Source organism: Euprymna scolopes, chromosome 2 (genome assembly GCF_053919585.1).
Source record: "Euprymna scolopes isolate OS-2025 chromosome 2, ASM5391958v1, whole genome shotgun sequence".
NCBI lineage: Eukaryota > Metazoa > Mollusca > Cephalopoda > Sepiida > Sepiolidae > Euprymna > Euprymna scolopes.
Window position 1 is genome coordinate 1,591,278 of NC_136483.1, and position 23,629 is coordinate 1,614,906.

Genomic DNA, 23,629 nt, shown 5'->3' on the forward strand with positions numbered 1-23,629 from the left:
GAATAAAGATTTTAGTACAAAATACATGTTTGCTAAGCTTAGAAATTAAATGGTTTCCAAAAAATAAAATTAAAAAAACTGATCGTTAAGTCTCGAGGAGATTCAGTTTTCATGTATTCCTCTTAAGATGATGGTGCCTGAAACATATTTTAGTTTTATAATATATTTAAATAAATATATTTATCTTAATAATAATAATAATAATAATAATAATAATAATACATACATACATACATACATACATACATACACATATATATATATATATATTTAAATAAGGGAGTAGTCACCAACAATGTGTATTTTTTAACATTATTTTATTATTCCGTGTCTTGGTTTTTCATTGGGAATTATGTTTGGATCATTGTAATAATATTTTTAAGTCATTGAAATCGTTTACGCGCGTGTCAGATGGTCTGTGACTGACTACAGCGAGGTTAAAATCTCCCTGGACAAACCAAATAAAAAAGCAATAAAAATTCAGCATACCAATGTATAATAGACTCTTACAAGCCTCCACCCCTTCGAAAAACTTCAAACTAACTACAAAAATCGCCATTTTTACACATTTGAAAATAATTTCTGACGAAGACGCATCACAGACCATCTGAAACGCGCGTAAACGATTTCAATGACTTAAAAACATTATTACAATGATCCAAACATAATTCTCAATGAAAAACCAAGACATGCAATAATAAAATAATGTTAAAAAATACACATTGTTGGTGACTACTCCCTTATTTAAATATACATCTTTCTTTCGTTGGAATTTATTAACCCATTTTATATAAATATATATATATATATATATATATATATATATATATATATATATATATATATTGAGTATATGACTACATTTATGTTTATAAGTTGATCTAATATTTGCTGACTTATTTAATTATCAATATGATACTTGTTAAATAATATTTCATATTTTTCTACTGAGTTATGTAAGGATAGCGGACCTACATTCTTTTTCTTGAATTTGATGCGTCTATGAGATCCTACTTCTTGTCACTGCACCCTCCTTCTTTCAATGGAATTATTTAATACAGATTATTATTTTGCGTTGAGTTACTTACTAAAGTTTTAAGCGGGATAGTAAATACTTATTATTGTACAAAGAACATAGTACCATTTATTTCCTTGTATTTTATAAATTTTCCCTGGATACTACTATATGTTATGATTCTAGAGTACATAGATTGCAACGCCCAGATTTATTTGATGCAAAGTTTCTTTCACTTCCTTATATTGACCGTTTAATTTCTACTAGTTCCCTTATCCATGTACCTCACTTTGTTTTTAGGATAGAAGAAAGACACCATTCCATGTTATATCTTATAATATGGCTATGGAAATTTTAGACATAAAAATTCTAAAAATATTTAGATAGCCACTAATAACTCCGATCTGATCAGAATAAATACATCAAACAATCATCGCAGAAATAATAAGAAAGCATGCATAGGGATTGCATATGGTTTACTGCAGCGTACAGTGCGCATATCGAAAATAACTTACCAAAGGAATTCTACCAATTTTTTGATAGAAAAGTTTCCTAAATGTAGTAATTGTAGTAAGCTCATAAATAAAACTACAGTAAAATTATCATTATCAACATCTGTTTAACTAGCGAAATTATGATAAGTTCTAATAACACAATATTAGACAAGACAATTAAGGAAAGTGGGCAAGTTACTTGCCAGAATACTTAACGTTAACCTCTCTATAACTGTAGAAACAATAATGAATGCCTTTGGATGGTAAATGACCTATTTTCGAAAAAACAAAATCAGACATTAAAACATATATAGTAAGCTGGTTAATAGAACGAGGTAGATAAAACATAGATCACAAAGGAAAGTGCAAGATGAAATAAATGAAATGAATCTGGGTGTTGCAATATATACACTCTTGAACTAAATCATATAATAGTCTTTAAGGTAAATTTATTAAATAAAATGAAAAGTAGTACAATGCTGTTTACCTAAAAATAACTATTTAGTACCACAACTGAAACCTTACAATGTAACTTAAGTAAAATAATGATCTTTTTTTTTTTACACAGTGATCACCACTTATCAAGGCCCGGAAGTCACTCAGGGATAAGGGTTATTGCAAGTACATTAAGTTAGTGAGGAGATTTGCTGAAGTGTTTACTTAAGGGGGCGGTTCATAAGGAATTTGTTAACATTGGACTTGAAGACATCCAAGTTGTAGTCCGGAGGGAAGCAGGCAGACGGAACAGAGTTCCACAGGCGTGCAGTTCTAAGAAAGAAGCTTTGTTCATGGAATCCGCGTTTTGATTTAGGCACAGATATAGAGTGGGGGAAATTTTTCACAGAGGATTCAGCTAGACGGGTGTTTTTCGTGAAAGATTGGCGAGGGTGGACCAGAGATTGGAGTTCAGACGAGCATCTGCCATGGAAATAACGATAAAACAAGGACAGGCTCGCACCGTCTCTTCTGTGGGAGAGAGGTTGCAGGGTAGAGAAAAGGGCATCCCCCACTAAGCCACGAAGTCTATTTTGTACTCTGTCAAGGCATGATAGGCTGTTTTTAGCAGCTCCTGCCCAGATATGGCAACAGTATTCCATCCTTGGACGTACTTGGCTTTTATATAGATAGAGAATTGCATCAGTAGTGAGATATCTTCTGGAGCGGTAGAAGGATCCCACCATCTTTCCAGCGACCTTGGCAACAGACTTGATGTACTTGTTCCATTTCAGATCAGGAGTAAAGGTCAAACCCAGAAGCTTGTCAAGACACGGAGCCTCACCCAGACGAGAGCCATCCATCACAATTGATGCCAGATGGGGATCAGAGCGTTGATGATGTAAGGATAGGAGTTTGGTTTTGGATGCATTAAAGGTAACCAGCCACATCTTCCCCCACTGAACCACGCGCCCGAGATCAGATGAGAGAGAATCAGAGAGAACTTTGTCATTTACAGCCTTTGATGTGTTGCCGTAGATGGTTGTGTTGTTACATGATAAGGGCTGTCCCCTGTTCATGTAAGTATAAAAATAGAGAGATTAGTTAAAATGGAAATAAGAGAAAGCAGAAATCGAACCCTGGACATAAGTTTTAAAGAACAATAGGTTTAAATGGAATGTCCAGTAAATTGTTAATTCGGATGAAATAAATAATAAATAAACTATTCAATTGTTAAAAGAATGTGGATAATAAAATATGAGTTAAATAAATTAGATATGTAGGTTAAATTCCTTTGTGGAAACAAACAAGGAAAATAGGTTATTGGGAAATCAATGTCGAAAACGTGCAAAGTCGCGCATGTTGAGACACGTGAATTTTGCTCACGTGGCCGGGATGCATGGAGTTCTCAATATAGCAGGTGGGAGTTAGTTGGTGGAGAGAGTCGGAGAGAGTCGGAGAGAGTCAGAGACAGTCAGTGAGAAAACTCAGAGACAGGCGGACGTCTGAAGCGAGACGTTACTTCAGAAACTAAAATGTGAAACTTTGAGTACTTAATGCGGAAGTCACGACCGGTCGTCAGAAAATAAATTCACCATGTGTTTTGGATAAAGCTCATCTTTGTGTTGTGATTTCTACAAAAAGGTAAATTGTATCGTTATTATATGTCTGTCTTATAAAATGTCATTACAACAACATCTCTCTCTCTCTAAGATACAACATCATATGTAATAAGACAAGAACTCTCACTAAGACACATATCATTACTAATAAGAACTCACGTAACATACGCGCACAAGTGGTATAGTCTAATAATAATAATAATAACTATATAACAGTGTCATCAGCATAGATGTCAACGAATGATTTAAGTATGTGTTTAGGGAGGTCATCGATGTAGATCAGGAAGAGAGTTGGGCCCAGGATTGACCCCTGGGGGACTCCAGCATTTATATTGCAGGCCTCCGATTTTTGTCCATCGACCACTACTCTTATGAGCCTATCGGAGAGAAATGATTTAATGATTGAGAAAACATTTCCCGTTATACCGTAGCTGATCTGTATTAAAGAGTTTCAATGTAAAAACAGGGGTACTAAAGTGACATGAAGGAGTATTCTATCGACTCTTGCAAATATGAAAAAAAAGATGTAAGTTACTATTTGCAGCACCCCAGTAGAAATTCATAAAATATTATTGAACAATTAAATCGCTTAGTTCATATCGATTAACTAAGAAATATAAATTTAATCATAATGTATTTGAAAACACAATATTATAAGTAAGTAATATATTATTATTATTATTATTATTATTATTATTATTATTATTATTATTATTATTATTATTATTAAAATAAAATATATTTGTGTTAATAAATGTAATTTTCTATCAAGTAAATAGCAGATAACTGAGACCATTGCTAATCAAATTATTTCCATTTGACTAATTGGATTAGCAAATTATGTTGGTAAACATTTTTTTCTCATAATACGAAGTAATTTCCGATTGAGTTGTAAAAATTTAAATTAAACAGTATTGATTTATTTGATTGTAAATACGTATACATTTACACTTTAAACTGCAATAATAGTAAATTACCAAACAATTTAAATATAAAGAAGAAACAATACGACAAACAATAAAATGGCCGCACACAAAAAGATATTAGATGCCATTTTATAAAGTAATGAGTAATTTCGTATCCACAGACTAAATAAACACCTTTTTAGATATTATCCTAGTCTACAAATTACAGACAATAAATATTCGTTAAATAAATTAATATCAATGTATAAATAATTTCTTAATTTCATTTATTGCAGACTATTATCCTCATCGTTTCTTAGTTGTTTCACGACGTTCCGGCCAACTATTCCTCTGGCCTTCGTCAGATGGTAACCGCGACGGATAGGAACTCTGAATCTCCTGACTGCATTCACTGCAATTACTACCTTCTGTAGTTATAATTACAGTGAATGCAGTCAGGAGATTAAGAGTTCCTATCAGTCGCGGTTTCCACCTGACGAATTCCAGACGAATAGTTGGCCGAAATGTCGTAAAACACCTAAGAAACGATGAGGATAATGTTCCACAATAAATAAAATTAATAAATAATACTCCAATTAAATAATATAATTAATTTCTTTGTAGACTAAAACCCTTTCAGAACACGTATACTAAAAGTTAACTAAGACTTAACTAGCTTTACACATAAAACCAAGATGATTACTTAAAACATATACACGACGCTGAGACATATATTAATTGGCTTTTTTCCGACATTATGCTGTCATGCAATTTTGTTTTCCAAGCAAAAAAATCTATTTTCCTGAGGTGTATACTCACGCAAAAATTCGAAACTGGCATAATAATTTATTGTTTCTTCGAAACTAAATAGACTTGTAAAACATTTACCGAGTTTTTGAGATGCTTAATAAGAAAAATAAAGACTTTAAGTTTGGAATATTGCTACGTATTTATTTTTCTATATGATCTGTAGCTATATTTAACAAACATTAAGCTTCTAAACAAAATAATTTGGTATATACAAAGTGAAATATTATTATAAAAAGTCTATGTTCCTCAAAAAACATATATATAAATATATATATATATATATATATATATATATATATATATATAATTATGACTATATGTGTATGGGTATGCATAAATTTAGAACATAAGGAAATAAATATAAATATTCTTTTTTAAAATATATTAAATAAAAAAAAAACATTTTATTGTATATTTATCCTTAGTCTTTATATCATTATTTTATTATTTTCTTGAATATTTTTATTTTATTGATATTTTTAGATATTTATATACGAATATAATTTCAATTTGTTCGTTATTTATGTCTATACTAGCAAGACGACCTCACGTTGCATGTGGTATGATGATGACGAACATTGTGCTACATTTTCTATTGTTATGAAATCGCTGAAATCGCAAAATTTTCAATCAAATCGATTGATTGCTTGCTCTGAGTAAGTCCTCACATTGACTTGACTAATGACGAGAACGATTTATGTAAATAAATATAATTAAGAGATCGGAAAACTTGTACGCTTGCATAGTAAATAAAAACATTCTTGAGATGCACATAAAAATAAGAGCCTTTTTCCAATGAAGTGGTCTATAATCTATATATTAATACGCTTGTAACTATCTATCTATCTATGTGTGTCACACTTTCCGGCAAATTTGATTGGTTGAGAAGATTTTATTCTGGAATAGCGGATTACACATTAAACGAACGCTCAAGGCAGAGATCAAATATTAAAAAAAATAAAATATTTTAAAATCTGTTTTATCTCTCCCTGCCTTGAGGGTTCCATGTTAGTTCAACATCTCCTTCATGTCCAGGATGATCTCCAACTGGTTCAGGCAGACCAAACATGTTGCAATTCATGCCATTTTCCATGAATAAGATATTCAGAAAGTGTAGAGCAACATTTTCAGCAGTTATGTTATCATATCTAAGCAGCAGATCTTCGATCATAAAATGCTTATTCTCATTCCATAAATGCAGAGCATTCACGGGCTGGTTGAAGACGCACATCATTTTTAATTTTTAATTAACGAAAACTGTGTTTCCCTCTCTCTCTCTCTCTCTCTCTCTCTCTCTCTCTCTCTCTCTCTCTCTCTCTCTCTCTCTCTATCTCTCTCACACTCTGTGTGTCTATCTATCTATCTATCTATCTATCGCTCTCTCTCTCTCTCTCTCTCAAACAAATGTAAAGAAAAATAAATAAGCTAAATGTAAAGAAAAATAAATAAGCTAAAAATTAAATAAAACTTTTGAAAATATTTTTAAATAAACATATTTATAAAACATAAATGAAGATGTATTTATTGAGAATATTTGGAGCACTAATATCGTGATTTTGGTATATACATATTTACATACATTTTACCTACCGTACTCTTCATTTACTATTTAAAAAAAATAGTACACAGGGTTAATTCGTCGGCCAGGGCAGTAAAGGGTTAATGTAAATGTTTCAAGGTACGGATATGTGATGGGATAATGTGTATGTGAAAAAAAGAAAGAAAAGAAAACGTGAAATTTTCACGGGTTCAGCTAGTAAATAATAAAATCACTAATAAAACCAGTATTGTACTGTCAAGCTATCTAAATTTACTTTGTGCTATCAATATTGATACAATATTAGGAAATTCTCTATGAATAGTAATATATATATATATATATATATATATATATATATATATATATATGAGGAAAAAAATAATAAAATATGTTAAAAAACACTTTGAAATGAGTTAAAAACATATTTAATCTGAAAAGGAAACATTAGATAAATGGATAGTCCTTAATCCGCGGAGTTTCGAAGAAATACTCTCCTTCTCCTCAGAGGGTAGGAATTAGCAAATTACGGGATCGAATTTTGAATGCATAAGTATTTGATGAAACAACAAGTAAGTCAAAGATCTTACTTGAAAACAAAATAAGTTAAGCAGAGGGAATATCGTAAAGAAAAAGGTGATTACACATGAATGGATAGTCTGGTGGAAGATAAAAAAATCCAGGGAGAGATGAGTTGTGATACAACGGAACAGGACTGTATGTCGATGACTACAAATATATATATATATGTGTGTGTATGCATTGTGTACATATTATTTATTATATTTTATTGAGTATCTTCCTTACACGCCAGCGAATGCTATTAAGATTCTTAACATTAGATTCACGTCTAACTCACAGCCTATATATATGTATATAGGTATAAATATGTGTGTGCATATATATCTTTTATCCGGCGAAACTATTTTCCTGAACTTTCCAAGAATCTCAGGAACCCTTACTTTCTTCATCTTATTCTCCTTGTCTCAAATGCATTTCCTCTCCCTCCCTATATTCTTGTTGGTCCTAGTAACGAGGATTTTACTTGACCAACGGCCAAGTTTCACACCTTCCCAACACTAGTGTTTTTTGAGCAATGCCGATGTCCAGTGAGAGATAATAGCCGTGGTCACTACAGCACGAAGTGCAGCGCAACCGACCACGCACCGATCGTCACAAACTGGCGAATTGTCATGTTCACCATCTTGAGATGGCCACAAGAGGCCACAAGCACCGGGCACTTGCTACGCGAGTTGTTGTACCGTCGCTTGGAGTTTAGCCAAATGTCGATGACCAAAAGGCTGTGCGGTCAAGCCATTCGATTTAGGCGCAAGTATCCGTGCAAATGATGAATTCTTAGAACGACGTTTAGATTGTATAAGTTTGAAGATGAGTCTGACAAAGAGTTCCAGTATTCGTTCTTTCTTCTTACATTAAGTTACTGCGGGAGATCATTCGTTTTAAAAAAGACAATGCTAGTATAAGCGCTTTACCATACTATGACATAACAGTAATTAACATTTCTATTAACTCTTTGGTTGCCCTTGTAATATATATATATATATATATATATATATATATATATATATATATATATGTGTGTGTGTGTGTGTGTGTGTGTGTGTGTATTTGTTTTTGTTAGCGATACTTTCTTGAATTAATTCAAGTATTTATACGAAAATGCATTTTTACCTAAATGCTTGTTAGGAATAATTTTCCCATTGACCAATCTGGTAATCCCTTTAATGGGGAGCGGCATATATCTTATTTTAAAAATATAATTATCCACTGACACGTGTTTCGTCGCCCACGACTCATCAGAGTGGCTGAATCTTATCACGAGGTGCCGATTTCGAATCTCGCTAGATTCAGCCATTCTGATGAGTCGTGGACGACGAAACACGTGTCAGTGGATAATTATATATATATACATATATATATATATATATATATATATATATATATATATATATATATATATATATATATATTAATGATAGGACGATTCCATAATTTCCCTCGATTCTGATACGATTACAAATTCTAATTACGATTCTTTTAAACTTTCTCAATATTAGAGATGTGTTGCTTGAAAAAAATTTTTTTAGTTACGGTAAAACCGCGTGCCATGCTCGTATTTGCTTCGGCGAAACGTAAAATGTACATTGGACGTAATATTACATGAGTAAATCTTTTTAAATATTTTTCTTAAATGTTTTTCTTGTAATTGAAATTTGTGCATTTTTTCATTTTTTTTTTTTTTTGTTACAAATGAAAAACACAGATAAACATTTCATAATGAGTTCATTAAAACCTTGGATGAAAATACTTGTAATTACGTAAAAGATGAATGTTTAGAAATTAATCAAATTATAAAAAAAGAATTTATATCTACGTTTAAAATCACCCCCAGTAAGATTCTAATATTTTAGGAGATTATGTGTGAACACATTGAAAAAGTAAACAAATAATTACTGTACAAGAATTTAGAGTTGCACATATAAATTTAGCATAAAATGATCCCCTATATTCGGGCCATTCAAATTCTTGGGGCAGTTAACCAACTTTTCTACCACTAACCGAAAGTACGACCGGCAAAGCCATAAAGGCATTTGTAATCGCTTTCATATCCGTATTACCGACTTGATCTTGGGCTATTACTAGAAAAATCGTGATTAGCATGATTATTCACAATGACATATTTTATACTAAATTTGAATACGGAACATTAACATAAACAAGATTTTAAAACAAACAAAAACGACTACATCCATAAAACACTATCTGGTCCGAAAGGGTGATAATTTTCCGTTCACCTCATATGCAAAACTGACTTTTTGATATTTTATTTATTTAGTATGTATTTTTCTTGCGTAATCGCCTAAAAAATGAAGAATCACATTTGTATTTTCTCATGGATTAGAATAGGTTACAGAATTCTAATGATAACTATTTCTTACATAACAGGAAGTTATAATTGCGAATTGGCGAAAAGAAAAGGGGGTGGAAATCTGAGATGAATTTCTCAATGTAATCACCCAAAAACAATTTCCACCGAAATCTTTTTTTTTTTTACACAGTGATCACCACTTATCAAGGTCCGGAAGCCACTCAGCGATAAAGGTCATTGCAAGTACATTACGTTAGTGTGGAGATTTGATGAAGTGTTTAATTAAGAGGCGGTTCATTAGGAATCTTCTAAAAATGTAGAATCTTATTTTGCTAGTATAATGGTAGCTAAGTATCTTAATCTACACATTTTTCATTTTTTCTTTGTAGTTTTCTTTTTCATCTTCTTTTCTTCTCCTTCTTTTTCTTCCTCTTCTTCTTCTTATTCTTCTTCTTATCATTATTATTATTATCATTAGTAGTAGTAGTAGTAGTAGTAGTAGTAGTGATACTAGTAGTAGTATTTCTCTAATATTTTCGTCTTTTAAACAGTAAAACAAATCAATGTGATATCCGATCAAATCCTAATAATTAGGATAAAAAGGCGATTATTAATTGACAGAGGCAACTCATAAAATAGTTTATTACCTTCCGAAATTACCATGTTAAAATGCTTTTCTAAATAGTAAAATTTTTATTTGGAAAATCATTTTAATATAGGGAGAGAAGTATTTTTGAACTATTCTTTCTACACCGTCTTCTTATATACAAATACAAATCGCCGAATATTATTTATTATGAAAAAATTCAAAAAACATTAACATCTTACCTTATAAACCAGTTTTGTCTTCTTTTTTTTAAAGAGTTATATTTATTTGAAAACAAAACATGTTTTCATATTAGTTGTTAATAGTATATGATTTTTTTTCCTAATTTTTTCGATGAAGATTAGTGCGCAATGATGACTGGTTAGAATACACTTCTGACCGACCATCAATATGAATTTAGGCTAACCCATTTCACTGCAAATATCCTAACAGTAGTCTCTGAACGTATATACCGTTCACTGAACAAGGCAAGGGAGGGTAGAGCGGTAGCCCTAGATATATCTTTTGATAGGGTATTACACGTTGATCTTCTCAGGAAAATCAGATCATATGGTATCACTGGACGAATATATAACGTAATTAAATCCTTCTTAAGAAAGAGAAAAATCCAGTCGTACATAAGATGTACCTACGGGGTCTATCCTTGGACCTTTATTATTCCTGATATTCATAAATGATCTCCCAGAGAAAATTGTCTCTGAGATGGGTATGTATGCTTATGACACCACATTCTATAACAGGCACAATGGGAAAACAAATGAATACATATCTAAGGAAATGGCAGAAACACTAGAGGATGACCTCCAATCTGTAGTGGAATGAAGACAAAAATGGATGGTCACATATAATGATGCCAAGACTAAGCTTGTTTTCTTCAATAACTACAAGAAACCTTCTCTAACACCAATAGCAATGGCCAAAGACTCTTTATCTGAAAGTACTTCTTTTAAACTCCTTGGCCTAACGTTCACAGGAAACATGAGTTGAACCAGATACATTGAGAGCATTGATAAGGCTGCTGTGAAGAAGGTGGGATCTCTATTCCGTGCGAGAAAGCTACTTACGCCTGAAAGTATTCTGTACCTCTATAAGACCACTATTCACCCATGTATGAAGTACTGTTGTCACATTTGGGCTGGTGCACCTGGTGGTAGTCACTCATTCGTGGATAGGGATTAAAAGAGTCGCCAACCTGATAGATTCTGAACTCTCATCTAAGCTTCAGCCTCTGTCCCATCGACGAGATGTTGCATCTCTCTGTCTGTTCTACAAGTATTTTAATGGTGAACTGACGAACAACAAGTACGTATATCCTCTCAACGTAAATACTCCTGACAATCACGACAAGCAGCTAAATCTCACCCCTACGCAGTAGAGATCCCTAGGTATAAGAAAGCCTTCTGCTCCAATAGTTTCTTCCCCAGAACTGCTAGACCTTGGAACTCCCTTTCGGGATTCTGCTTTCCCAACTGTACTGACATGCAGAAGTTCAAATGTAATGTGAACAGACATCTTGTTGCCCAACTCCCTTCATAATATCCCTGCATAATGTCCCAGATAGTAGCCCCTACTTCAAAGTGGCACTATGCCTTGTTTGGGGTGAAAATCGAATTAAAAATTAATTTATAAAAAATACTTGGAAAAATTATTATAAAAAAGTGATATTCTTCTGAGAGTTGAATGTTCAATATTCAGTGTGGGCGACCGAAAAATACAATTTTTAATTACTTAGGAATATCCAGTCACTGCTGACGAAACAAGAGCATGCTAACCCAGTGGAGTAAATAAAGTTTAATTCAAATTTCCGAGTTCGAGAGAAACATTCCCGACATTGACAAGATACACCTCAAGAAGGTCGGAGGTTAGATTGACCGATCACATTCAAGATGAGAACAGTAGTCCGATGAATCCAAATAATACGAATATTTGTATTTATTAGAAAAGTCGGTAAACAAATAAAAAAGGTGAGAACAAGAGGAGGGATACACTTAAGAAGCATCGAAATAAAATCAGAGAGAGGGAAGAAGCGAGAAATCCATATTGTCTAGAGGTAGGAGAGAGAGGTAGCCATTAGTGAAGACAAGGGAGTACAGAAAAAAATTGGAAAATAGGAAATAAAAGAGCAAAGAATGTGTAAAAAAAAGAACAGTAAGAGAAGTGACTTCTCAGGCCTCTCGTCGAATTTTCACTATACTATTCTTAATTATATCACGTGTTGTTAGTGTTCTAACAACTTCAAATGAACTCACTTGCGTGTACACTCTAAAACCTAAAGTTTTATTTACAACAAATATGTCCAGTTGTGATCTTTACTTCTTACCATAGGCTATTACTGTTGACAATTTTGGGTGTTCAGTCGTCTTAAGATTTTTGGTTTTCTTGCTAAGGTTTCTTTATCTGTAACCAAATACGTCTCCGTAAGTATACATACATGCACATCTCCGTACATTCATCTACATATGATGATTGCTACTTCTTTACAGACGTTTTCCATCACTTTAGTTAAGTGCTGTGCGTCTGTGTGCACGTAGATGACTATTTAATCCATCTCTAGTCCTATATGTTGGGCAGAGAATATCATATCCATTCTGCCGCGGTCAGATCTAAAACAATAATGTTTCTCTGAGATAATAGAGCGACAAATCCATTTCAGCAAACGATTTAACAACAGCTTTGTTAAACCCTTCCCTACTGCTTCAAGCAACCTAATACCTCTATAATCACAATGACACTCAGATTTTGACTCCTTCACTATAGATTAGGATCAGTATTGCATCAATCCAATCTTAAGAGATAGAATTATCATGCCAAACAGCGAGGAGGGGTGTATGGACTGCGTTGATAACGTTATAACCTCCAAGTAGCAATAATTCAACAGGTATTCCATGTCCGTGTGCTTTTTTTTCACGGTGGTCACCACTTATCAAGGGCCTGTAGCCACTCAGGGATAAGGGTTATTGCAAATACAGTACGGTAGTGTGGAGATTTAATGAAGTGTTTACGTTAGAGGGCGGTTCATTAGGAATTTGTGAACGTTGGACTTGAAGACATCCAGGTTGTAGTCAGGTGGGAAGCAGGCAGACGGAACAGAGTTCCACAGGCGTGCAGTTCTAAGAAAGAAGCTTTGTTCATGGAATCCGCGTTTTGATTTAGGCACAGATAAAGAGTGGGGGAAATTTTTCATAGTGGATTCAGCTAGACGGGTGTTTTCATGAAGGATTGGCGAGGGGGGACCAGAGATTGGAGTTCAGACAAGTACCTGCCATGGATATATCGATAAAACAAAGATAGGCTCGCAACGTCTCTTCTGTGGGAGAGAGGTTGCAGAGTAGAGAAAAGGGCATCCCCCACTAAGCCACGAGGATAGAGAATTGCATCAGCAGTGAGATATCTTCTGGAGCGTTAGAAGGATCCCACCATCTTTCCAGAGACCTTGGCAACAGACTTGATGTACATGTTCCATTTAAGATCAGGAGTAAAGGACAAACCCAGAAGCTTGTCAAAACATGGGCCTTCTAGACGAGAGCCATCCATCACAATTGATGCCAGCCGGGGATCAGAGCGTTGATGATGTAAGGATATGGGGTTGGTTTTGGATCCATTAAAGGTAACCAGCCACCTCTTCCCCCACTGAACCACGTGCTCGAGATCAGAGGAGAGAGAATCTGAGAGAACTTTGTCATTTACAGCCTTTGATGTGTTGCCGTAGATGGTCGTGTCATCAGCATAGATGTCAACGAATGATTTAAGTATGTGTTTAGGGAGATCCTTGATGTATATCAGGAAGAGAGTTGGGCCCAGGATTGACCCTTGAGGGACTCCAGCATTAATACTGCAGGCCTCTGATTTTTGTCCATCGACCACTACTCTTATGAGCCTATCGGGCAGAAATGGTTTAATGATTGAGAAAACATTTCCAGTTATACCATAGCTGGAAATCTTGTGAAGTAGGCCCTTATGTCATACCTTGTTGAAGGCCTTTGATATGTCAAGAGCAATTGCCCTAGAAAGGAAGCCTTTGTCAAGAGATTCACTAATCCTGTGAGATATAACTGTTAGCACATCTGCGGTAGATCTTGCAGAACGGAAACCATATTGTGTGTCACTAAGGTTATTTCTGCTGAGGTGGTTGACTATTTCTCTATTTAATATGGATTCCAGCAACTTACTTATGACACACAGGAGACTTATTGGTCTGTACTGAGGGGGAGATGAGTTATCTTAAATACAGGGCATACTGATGAGGTTTTTCAGGGAGTCAGAAAGCTTTTCCCTTATTAATTTCTGTCCATGTGCTTTTGATCCTATCAATGCTGGGATCAGTCATAATTCCATCAACGACCTCATTTTGAAGGAAACTATCAATAACTAATTCATTTACTTCAGACTGATTATCAAAAAGATCTCGAAAATGTTCTGTCCATTCCCTCAACTTTGTTGGAAAAGGCAGAACCATGTTTGGAATCTGTATTCCAAAAGCTTGCCTGGTTTTGTAGTATATATCTTTCAAATTGTCTGCTGGTAAATTTTACCACCACTTGTTCTTCATTCGGCATGTTTCACGCTTTACTTTTAATTTTCCTTTTTTATACACTTTTTCTGCAGTTATTTTAGCTGACCCATTAGAACACAAACTCGTGGTCCTTTTTTTTCTTTTCCAAAAGATTGGCGATTGTAGAGTCATTTTCATCAAACCAATTCCTATATTTGTTTTTCTTAAAGCCGAGAATTTCAGCTCCTTTGCTATATACTTGTGACTCGAATCCTTCCCAGTTTCTGTCAAATGAGATATTAATAAATAAGGTCCTAAGAGTTTCACACCCGCGTTAATGTTGTAACGTAAAGACATGGCCCTTTTCCTTATACACAATTTAAGTTTGTCACGAAAAAAATTGTAATTAAGTTTGTCACGAAAAAGGTTGTAATTAAGTTTGTCACGAAAAAGATTGTAATTAGTGTCAAAGTCTGCAATCCGCAAAAATCTTACAGTATCCTGAAGATCACGCCTGCGTATTATTACATAATCAATAATGTGACCCTGTTTTTATCTTGGGTGTATCCAAGTTACCTTGTGAACGGTTTTTTATTGTTAAAAGGTGTTACATACTACAAAATTATGTTGTGAACAGCTGCAAAAAAAATCCCATTATTATTTGCCTTACTAAAGTCAAATTTTCTTACAACATCCCAGGTGTTGTGATCACTTCCAACTCACGCATTAAAGTCTCCAAACAGCAAAATATCATCTGTTTTTAGTATTCTTTAGAGAAAACTTCCTAGATCTTGATAAATCCCCATTTTGACACCCTACCTACTATCCAAAGTAAAGGAATTTACTGAGATAAATGACACGTGACAATCAGAAAGTAAAAGTAGCCTCATGATTCGATCACTAATTTCACAAGATTGTTCTCACTGAGATGTGATCTTTGTCCTGATAGCAAAACTAACTCCTCCTGTCCTTTTTACGCCCTTTTTACTCCCTTGGGTTTGCCTTTTCAGAAAATCCTTTGCATGCACTTTTTCACTAAGTTGATCTTCATCAATAAAACGGGTTTCAGTAAGAGCAGCAATATCCACGTTGTATCTAGCTAATTCTCTGGCAACAGTAGCTGCTTTTAGTTCTGAATTAACCGGCTCTTTTGTATCAAGAAATGTCATTACGTTTCAGGCAGCAATTATTAATTAAATTTGCTTTTTAGAATAAATCACATTGCTTTTTACTTTCGTTTTCCCTGCATAAATGAACAACCGCCGGCCGCAGTAAACTGACTAGCTGAAAATAAGAACAGACAATTTTTAGTTCACATTTTCTAGACCTCTCCCATGATCTAGTTGAGCAGTGCTCTTCCTTAAAAAAATTGCTCAGTCACAAAAAGCCCGACCAAAAGTAGTTTCTATTCCTTAGAGCTAACAGTGATGTTAAGATAAGATTTAAGCCACGTGTGTGCAAATTTGTGACAACATACTTCTAACTAAGTTAGGGCTGTACCCGTCGCCTCGCCCATATCATTACAAGATTTGGAAAGAAGAGACATCTGTACAAAATGATTGCAATGATAAATGCTTGTACGATACATGTATCACACTCTGAGCATCCACAGTTACAATCCAATAACAAAGTTCTCTCTGATTCTCTCTCCTCTGATCTCGAGCGCGTGGTTCAGTGGGGGAAGATGTGGCTGGTTACCTTTAATACATCCAAAACCAAACTCCTATCCTTAAATCATCAACGCTCTGATCCCCATCTGACATCAATTGTGATGGATTGCACTCGTCTGGGTGAGGCCCCGTGTTTTGACAAGCTTCTGGGTTTGACCTTTACTCCTGATCTGAAATGGAACATGTACATCAAGTCTGTTGCCAAGGTCGCTGGAAAGATGGTGGGATCCTTCTAACGCTCCAGAAGATATCTCACTACTGATGCAATTCTCTATCTATATAAAAGCCAAGGATGGAATACTGTTGCCATATCTGGTCAGGAGCTGCTAAAAACAGCCTATCCTGCCTTGACAGAGTACAAAATAGACTTCGTGGCTTAGTGGGGGTTGCCCTTTTCTCTACCCTGCAACCTCTCTCCCACAGAAGAGACGATGCGAGCCTATCCTTGTTTTATCGTTATTTCCATGGCAGGTGCTCGTCTGAACTCCAATCTCTGGTCCTCCCTCGCCAATCTTTCACGAAAAACACCCGTCTAGCTTAATCCACTATGAAAAATATTTTCCCCTTCTATATCTGTGCCTAAATCAAAACGCAGATTCCATGAACAAAGCTTCTTTCTTAAAACAGCACACCTGTGGAACTCTGTTCCGTCTTCCTGTTTCCTACCAGACTACAACTTGGATGTCTTCAAGTCCAATGTTAACAAATTCCTAATGAACCGCCCCCTTAAGTAAACACTTCATCAAATTTCCACACTAACGTAATGTATTTGCAATAACCCTTATCCCATAGTGGCTTCGGGGCCTTGATAAATGGTGATCATTGTGTACAAATAAAAAAAAAAAGCACCCGACAGGCTGCTAAATCCCACCCCCACACTGTAGAGATCCCTAGATGTAAAAGATCTTTCTATTCCAGTAATTTCTTCCCCAGAACCGCTAGACTTTGGAATTCAATTCCAGGTCCCTGCTTCCCCAACTCTACTGACGTGCAGAAGTTCAAGTGCAACATGAACCGACATCTTGCTGCCCAAATTCATACAAAGTACCCCAGTAGTTTTTGCCCCTGATAGTAGCCAATGTGCCTTGTTTGGGGTGAAAATGTAATTAAAATATATATATATATATATATATATATATATATATATATATATATATATATTTGGGCCGGTGCATCTGCTACTAGTCTCTAAATCCTAGACAAGGTTCAAAAGAGAGTCGCCAACCTAATAGGTACTGAACTATCGTCCAAGCTTCAGCCTCTGTCCTATCGATGCAATGTAGCATCCCTCGGCCTGTTCTACAAGTACTTTAATGGTGTATGTTCCGACGAGCTTCAAGCACTTGTAACCCCTCTACGTAAATACCCCGGACAAATCCGACAAGCAGTACAATTCCACCCCTTCAGAGTAGAGATCCCTAGATGTAACATAGCCTTCTATTCCAGTAGTTTCTTCCCCCAGAACCGCTAGACTTTGGAACTCCCTGCCAGGTGTCTGCTTCCCCAACAGTACTGACGTGCAGAAGTTTAAGTGTAACGTGAACCGATATCTTGCTGCCCAACTCCCCACCTAGTACCCCTGTAGCATGTTTCCCTAATAGTAGCCTCCTACATCAAAGTGGCAATGTGCCTTGTTTGGGGTGAAAATGTAATAAAAAAAAAAATTTCGGACAGATTTACACGATCTTTAAAGAGTGCTTTCATACCTACTTATACTTAATATAAGGAATCAGTCACATGAACGAATCACGCACGCACATTGGTAATACAAACAGATTCAAGTCTGATGACCCCTATGAAACAATTTTTCAATGTTGACCCATTAGCAGACTGTTTTCCCGGACAAAAATGGATTAAATTTTTTGCATATGTTCAAATATCCTATAAACTATTTAAGTCTATAGATCATAAGTCCCCCTTCTGCCATTGATGAGGCATCTGTCCGTCAAGTTGAGGCTCCCATTTTGGAAGAGCGGCACATTATTATTCGCCAAATAGCCCAAGATGTCAAGATTAGTACAGGGTCTGTAGAAACTATCATTCATGACCATTTGCATGTGCATAAGGTATCTGCCAAATGGATTCCCAGGTTGCTCACACCATTCCAGAAGCGAAAACGCGTTGAGTGCTTGAGGATGAATTTGTAGATGTGCCAAGAAGATGAGTCAAAGTTTTTCAAAAGACTGATTACATAGGATGAAACCTGGGTTCATCACTATGATCCAGAAACCAAAACCCAGTCAATGCAGTGGAAGCACTTGAACTCACCACCTACAAAGAAGGCAAGGTGCAGCCCTCCGCTGGCAAGGTCATGCTCACAGTCTTCTTAGACCAGGACGGAGTAATGATGACAGATTTCCTGGCAAAGGGTACCACAATTACAGGAGCCTATTATGTTTGACTTTTGAGGAAATTAAGAGAAGCTATCAAAAGTAAGAGGCGGGGAAAGATCAGCAAAGGTACGCTCCTCCTGCAGAACAACGCTCTGGTCCACAACTCGCATGTCGCCAGATCAGAAGCACGGACGTGTGGTTATGAAATCCTCCTCCATCCTTCCTACTCTCCTGACCTTGCATCCTCTGACTTTCACCTCTTTCTAGCCATGACGTTGTTTCTGAAAGGAAAGCGTCCCCAGATGATGCAGCCTTGATTTCTGAAGTAACGTCAGGGTTGGAGGACCAACCTGGGGTGTTCTACAAAAACAGTCGCCAGAGCTGCATCAAACGATGGGAGAAATGCATAACTCTGGGTGGTTCCTATGTAGAGAAAGACGAATAACTGTGCCAAGTTTCGTTGCTCTACTCCTATGAGAAGTGGGTCAGGGGCATTACTTATTGCACGCCCCTTATATATATATATATATATATATATATATATATATATATATATATATATATAGTCATCCAAATACAGTACTGTTCCGTTGTATCACAGCTCATCAGTGCGGCTACACAGGCACCTACCTAAAGCCAGGATCAAAACCCGACTGCCCAAACGATATTCAAGGCTTCACCTATATATATATATATATATATATATATATATATATATATATTAGTATAGTTAGGCAGAATTTTTTCTTTTATGCACGTTTCATTAAATAGCACAGACAACTCTTGCTTGTTTTTCTTGTAATCCTCCATTTCTTTTTGTCGGACCATTTTCCGGGTGTTTTTTTTTTTTTCGAGTGAAAAAAGAAATTTCCCATAATCGCAAACGAGTAGTAATTTTTTCTTTATTTTTTATTTTTTACTAGTCGCTTGAGGATGACCAATGGTAGTCGAAAACGTCCGCGATTATGGGAAATTTTTTTTTTCACTCGGAAAAAAAAAAAACCCGGAAAATGGTCTGACAAAGAGAAAAGGAGGATTACAAGAAAAACAAGCAAGAGTTGCCTGTGCTATTTAATGAAACGTGCATATATATATATATATATATATATATATATATATATATATATATATAACTACTCTATTTAATGACACAAATTAATATACGAAGATGTAATTTTATGCGTAAATTTTTAGTATTTACTTCAACAGTGCTCAATACATACGTAGAGCTAGGTAGTAAATTCTGAAAATATATATGAAAATTAAGCTAAACAGAATATTCTGCGTTTCATTCTAATTAGAATAATCCTGTCGAATTCTGGTGAGAATGAAACACGGAATGTTCTGTGTAGCTTAATTGCCATATAAATTTTCAGAACTTACTATATATATCTATATATATATATATATATATATACATATATATAAATATTTACCTAGATTTGATAGTCCATGATATTTTTTTACAAGGTAATCACCACTTATCAAGGCCCGAAAGCCACTCGGGGATAAGGGTTATTGTGTGTATAGTACGTTAGTGTTGGAGATTTGATAAAGTGGCTTACTTAAGGGGGCGGTTCACCTGGAATTTGTTTACATTGGACTTGAAGACATCCAGGTTGTAGTCAGGTGGGAAACAGGCAACCGGAACAGAGTTCCACAGGTGTGCAGTTCTAAGAAAGAAGCTTTATTCATGGAATCTACGTTTTGATTTAGGCACAGATAAGGAGTGGGGATAATTTTTGACTAGTTTCAGCTAATCGTGAAAGATTGGTGAGTGGGGACCAGAGATTGGAATTCAGATGAACACCTGCCATGTTAGTAACAATAAAACAAAGACAGGCTCGCAACGTCTCTCCTGTGGGAGAGAGGTTGCAGGGAAGAGAAAAGGATATCACCCACTAGGACACAAAACCTATTTTGTACTCTGTCAAGGCAGGATAAGCTGTTCTCCTTTTCTCCTAGCATCTCCTGCCCAGATGTGGCAGCAGTACTCCATCATGGACGTACTTGGCTTTTATACAGATAGAGAATTGTATCAGGGGTGAAATATCTTCTGGAGCGTTAGAAGGATCCTACTATTTTTCCAGCGACCTTGGCAACTGACTTGATATACGTGTTCTATCTCAGGTCAGGAGTAAAGGTAAAGCCCAGAAGCTTATCAAAACATGGAGCTTCTCCTAGACAAGAACCATCCATTTCAATTGATGCCAGATGGGGATCAGAGCGTTGATAATGTAAAGATAGGAGTTTGGTTTTAGATGCATTAAAGGTAACCAGCCACCTCCTCCTCCACTGTACCACGCGCTCAAGAACAGAGGAGAGAGAATCTGAGAGAACTTTGTCATTTACGGCCTTTGATGTGTTGTCATAGATGGTCGTGTCATCAGCATAGATGTCAATGAATGATTTAAGTATGTGTTCATGGAGATCATTGATGTATATCATGAAGAGAGTTGGGCCTAAGATGGACCCCTGAGGGATTCCAGCATTAATATTGAGGGCTTCTGATTTCTGCCCATCAACCACTACTCTTATGAGCCTATCGGAGAGTAATAATTTCATGATCGAGAAAACATTTCCAGTTATACCATAGCTGGAAATCTTGTTAAGTAGTCCCTTTTGCCATACCTTATCGAAAGCCTTTGATATGTCAAGACCAATTGCCCTAGAGAGGAAGCCTTTGTCAAGAGATTCGCTAATCCTAACAGTTAGCACATCTGCTGTAGATCTGACAGAATGTAAACCATATTGCATGTAACTAAGAAGGTTATTTCTGCTGAGGTGGTTGACTACTTCTCTATTTTATATGGATTCCAGCAGCTTACTCATGACACACAGGAGACTTATTGGTCTGTACTGAGAGAGAGATGACTTATCACCTGAATTCCTAAATACAGGGCATAGTGATGAGGTTTTCCAGGGTGTTGGGAAGCACTTCTCTTTAAGGCAATGCTTAAACAGTTTTGTAAGTATGGGGGCAAGTTCTGGCTGAAATTTTTCCAGCACAATGATTTGAATGCCGTCAAGGCCAGTTGCTTTACTGGAATCAAGGTTTTTTTATTAGCTTGGCGACCTCACGCACAGATATTTGTATGTTGCAGAGCGTGTTGTCCGTTATAGGAGGAAATACGGGGAGTTGATTTAGCTGCAAAGTTCTTGGCAAATAGTTTGGCCTTATCTGATGCTGAAGAGATGACCTCAGGTCCATTGATCTTGGTTGGTGATATAATTAAATAGAGATTGTGAAACTGTATCAATCGTGCACCATTAACTACTTGTATATGCATATGTATATACATATCTATATATATTAATACACACATATACACATGTATACAACCATACACATTTATGCATTAGTATGAAAAGGAGCTTTTTCCAACAATATTAAACTTTTCCATCTTGATAAGGTTTTGTTAAAGTTACACTTCCTTATACCCTACTCGAATCATATACAGGTTAGCGAGGGTAATAAAAGGCGTAATGCACATATGCATATATATATAAACTCATACACACAGATATATATAAACCCATAGATATATATAAATCCATACACACAGATATATACACACATCCATATGTATATATAAGCATATACATGGCAAAAAATATGAGCAACAATTGAAGAAAGGCTGGAGGAGACGCAATTTTATAATAAAGAGGAAGTAAAGTTCAAGTCTGTTGTTGACGAAAAGTGTGCGTTTTGAAATGAGAAGTTATTTCGATATCTGAAAGTTGCCAAAATTTTGAACCGAAGCAAGGATGTTTATCTGTATTGTCCAATAGGTATCGTCGCATCATGTGATGTGTTTGTAAAAGTACAATACGTGTGTTCCGATGCTCCTTAATGCATTGGTGTAACTACCTGGTGGTGTTTGCTATGTAACAGTTGTTACATTAAGCGAAGTGTAGATTATGGACAGCATTGATGCTTAGAAATAATCCCGAGTTGGAAATTGGGCAATTGATCACGAAGAAGATTTCAGGTTCTTTTTCCCCCTTTTCTTTTTCTTATTATGTATTGGTAACATATTTTTAATAATACCGTATGTTATTATTTTTTAGATACTCTTTTGTTTTTATTTTATTTTTTTTTCAATTTATTTAATTATTTATATTGTATTTATTCCTACTTATTATTATTCAAATTATATTTAATTTGTCTATATTTTATATTTTATTAATATGTTTATCTGTCTAATTTTTATTTGCTATTTTCTGTATGTACTCTTTTGTTTTTATTTTATTTTTTTTTCAATTTATTTAATTATTTATATTGTATTTATTCCTACTTATTATTATTCAAATTATATTTAATTTGTCTATATTTTATATTTTATTAATATGTTTATCTGTCTAATTTTTATTTGCTATTTTCTGTATGTACTTATAATCATCTAATGACCTTTACTGTTTAAGGATAACCGTAGTGGCGCATACCAATTACTTTGCATCATCATCGACAACACGTATTTCACTTTCCAACAGCAGACTTAAAATCTTTTGCTTGCCTATTATTCTGATCTCCTAGCCATCCCCTAAACAGATAGGCCTGAAAGTCAAACTCTCAGCACCCGCAATTCATAAGATCTCTTCACTATATTTATTATATCCAGTGTAGAGAATATTAAATAGAAAAAAATCAAATCAAATCAAACCAAAATAATGCCTAAAAATAATAACACATAGTATTATAAAAATTATTAATATTAAAACTATGCTAACGCTGTTACTAATATAAAGAGGGGTAGCAAAATTATTTTTCGGTCGGATTTCTCAAAAAATAATTTGAATGAAATTTGCACTCAATATC